The sequence below is a fragment of the Nanorana parkeri genome, unplaced genomic scaffold (genome assembly GCF_000935625.1).
Source record: "Nanorana parkeri isolate BGI_ZX_2015 unplaced genomic scaffold, ASM93562v1 scaffold1816, whole genome shotgun sequence".
Lineage (NCBI taxonomy): Eukaryota > Metazoa > Chordata > Amphibia > Anura > Dicroglossidae > Nanorana > Nanorana parkeri.
Genome location: NW_017308084.1, coordinates 214,301 through 217,774, shown reverse-complemented (window position 1 = coordinate 217,774; position 3,474 = coordinate 214,301).

Here is a 3,474-nt window from a genome sequence, read left to right as displayed (position 1 = left end):
GGGCCCGTGTACCCCCTGCACCGGGCCCGCTCCCCTATGTGCTGAGACCACGGCACTGCTTGTGTCATGTGACTGTCTGCTTCCTCTAGTCTTCTCTCTGCATACTCTGCGGCCCGTGTACTCCCTGCACCGGGCCCATGTACCCCCTGCACCGGGCCCGCTCCCCTATGTGCTGAGACCACGGCACTGCTTGTGTCATGTGACTGTCTGCTTCCTCTAGTCCCCGAGAGAACGGTTACATCATATCCGTGTCCCCGAGAGAACGGTTACATCATATCCGTGTCCCGAGAGAACGATGAGATCATATCCGTGTCCCCGAGAGAACGATAACATCATATCCGTGTCCCTGAGAGAACGGTTACATCATATCCGTGTCCCCGAGAGAACGGTTACATCATATCCGTGTCCCCGAGAGAAAGATGACATCATATCCGTGTCCCCGAGAGAACGATATCATATCCGTGTCCCCGAGAGAACGATGAGATCATATCCGTGTCCCCGAGAGAACGATGAGATCATATCCGTGTCCCCGAGAGAACGGTTACATATCCGTGTCCCTGAGAGAACGGTTACATCATATCCGTGTCCCCGAGAGAACGGTTACATATCCGTGTCCCCGAGAGAACGGTTACATCATATCCGTGTCCCCGAGAGAACGGTTACATCATATCCGTGTCCCCGAGAGAAAGATGACATCATATCCGTGTCCCCGAGAGAACGATATCATATCCGTGTCCCCGAGAGAACGATGAGATCATACCCGTGTCCCGAGAGAACGGTTACATATCCGTGTCCCTGAGAGAACGGTTACATCATATCCGTGTCCCGAGAGAACGGTTACATATCCGTGTCCCTGAGAGAACGGTTACATCATATCCGTGTCCCCGAGAGAACGGTTACATCATATCCGTGTCCCGAGTGAAAGATGACATCATATCCGTGTCCCGGATGAGATCATATCCGTGTCCCCGAGAGAACGGTTACATATCCGTGTCCCCGAGAGAACGGTTACATATCCGTGTCCCCGAGAGAACGGTTACATCATATCCGTGTCCCCGAGAGAACGGTTACATCATATCCGTGTCCCGAGAGAAAGATGACATCATATCCGTGTCCCGAGAGAACGATGAGATCATATCCGTGTCCCCGAGAGAACGATAACATAATATCCGTGTCCCCGAGAGACCGGTGACATATTATCCGTGTCCCGAGAGAACGATGAGATCATATCCGTGTCCCCGAGAGAACGATAACATCATATCCGTGTCCCCGAGAGAACGGTTACATATCCGTGTCCCTGAGAGAACGGTTACATATCCGTGTCCCCGGAATAACAATGACATGACATGTTACATCTGTGTGCCACTGGACAATTTTCTTGTTTATCGCCCTATAAATCATCTGTATAATTTTCCCCCTGACAAAATGTTAACAATAACATAACAATTTTCCCCTAAGCCACACTTCTTCCACTAAGGGGCCCGGCACTGAGACCAGGTCAGGAATCTCCGCTGCTCACAGATGAGATATTATCCGGGACACAGATAAATGTCACCAACACACGATGTGTTGGGGGGGATTCTGAATGTGTGTGCAGTGTATGGGGAATATATCAGGAATGTGCAGAATCAGCATTGGGAATAACAGATATTCACTGACAATGACAGGAAGTCAGATTAGCGAGAGGCTCTGCACAATATTTCCTGAGTCCCCCCATCCAGGAAATGAATCTCCGTCCAGCAATCCACACAGCACCAATCAGAAAGGGAAAGTCTCCGCTTAATGAGCGTCAGCTTCTGGGGTCTCCAGGCACAACACAGGGGAACTGTATCTGCATTATATCTGCTGTCTCATATAAATAACCACCTGTGTATATACTACTTCCAGTATCCTGTATGTATGGACTCTGCACAGTACCACTTCTCTTGTCCTGTATGTATGGACTCTGCACAGTACCACTTCTCTTGTCCTGTATGTATGGACTCTGCACAGTACCACTTCCCTAGTCCTGTATGTATGGACTCTGCACAGTACCACTTCTCTTGTCCTGTATGTATGGACTCTGCACAGTACCACTTCTCTTGTCCTGTATGTATGGACTCTGCACAGTACCACTTCCCTTGTCCTGTATGTATGGACTCTGCACAGTACCACTTCCCTTGTCCTGTATGTATGGACTCTGCACAGTACCGCTTCCCTTGTCCTGTATGTATGGAGTCTGCACAGTACCACTTCTCTTGTCCTGTATGCTGGGTGTCAGTCTCGGTATCAGAAGTTAGATATGGAATCTCCTGTGTCTGGTCAGAGCAAAGGTATGGAATCTTCCGTGTCTGGTTAGAAGGAGGATATGGAATCTCCTGTGTCTGGTCAGAAGGTGGGTATGGAATCTCCTGTGTCTGGTGAGAAGGAGGGTGTGGAATCTCCTATGTCTGGTCAGAAGGTGGATATGGAATCTCCTGTGTCTGGTCAGAAGGTGGGTAAGGAATCTCCTGTGTCTGGCTAGAAGGAGGGTGTGGAATCTCCTGTGTCTGGTTTAGAGGAAATGTAAGGAATCTCCTGTGTCTGGCTAGAAGGAGGGTATGGAATCCCCTGTGTCTGGTTAGAAGGAGGGTAAGGAATCTATTGAAACGGATAGGATCTCAACTGCGGAGGGTATAAGCTACTGTAGGTAGTAGTTGAAGGCTTCTCAGGCGTGAGTCTCAGGCGTCGCTCCCAATCTTTATCGGGGAGTTAGAACGAAAAATAGAAAGGGTTGAGAGGTGTGGGCTATTGCTTCATAGCTTACAGTCTCTATACTATAAGGAAACTTGAATACGGATAAGCAGTAAGAACAATGACCCCGTATTGACAGGGATTGAGCAATGCAAAAATCCCCACAGACAGATGATAGTAATCCTCTAGACAGTCTATATCACTTAGCGAGGTTGCTTCAAAGTATCAAGGTTTAGGACTCCAACGGGGATAGCCACCCCCAGGTATTTTGTGATGCCCAGATGGCACCTCCAGGCCCCGAATGTCCGGCGAGGCCTGTATCCTCCTGAGGAGCGGCTCCAGAGTGAGGATAAATATAAGAGGCGACAACGGGCATCCCTGGCGCGTACCATTCGTGATGGAGAACGGTCCGAGAGGACCCCATTAACCCTGACCATTGCAGTGGGCTCAGTCCCCCTCAAGAACTCCAGAGTGAGGATAAATATAAGAGGCGACAACGGGCATCCCTGGCGCGTACCATTCGTGATGGAGAACGGTCCGAGAGGACCCCATTAACCCTGACCATTGCAGTGGGCTCAGTGTATAGAGCGGTGATCCAGCGCCTCATATTCCTCCCCAGATCCGCGTGCGAGAGCATCCCCCTCAAGAACGACCAATCGACCCTGTCGAAGGCCTTCTCCGCGTCCAGGGACAGCAGGAGAAGAGGCTGCGACAGGGAGCGAGCTAGGTGTATCACATTGAGGGTCCTTATGGTGTTGTCCC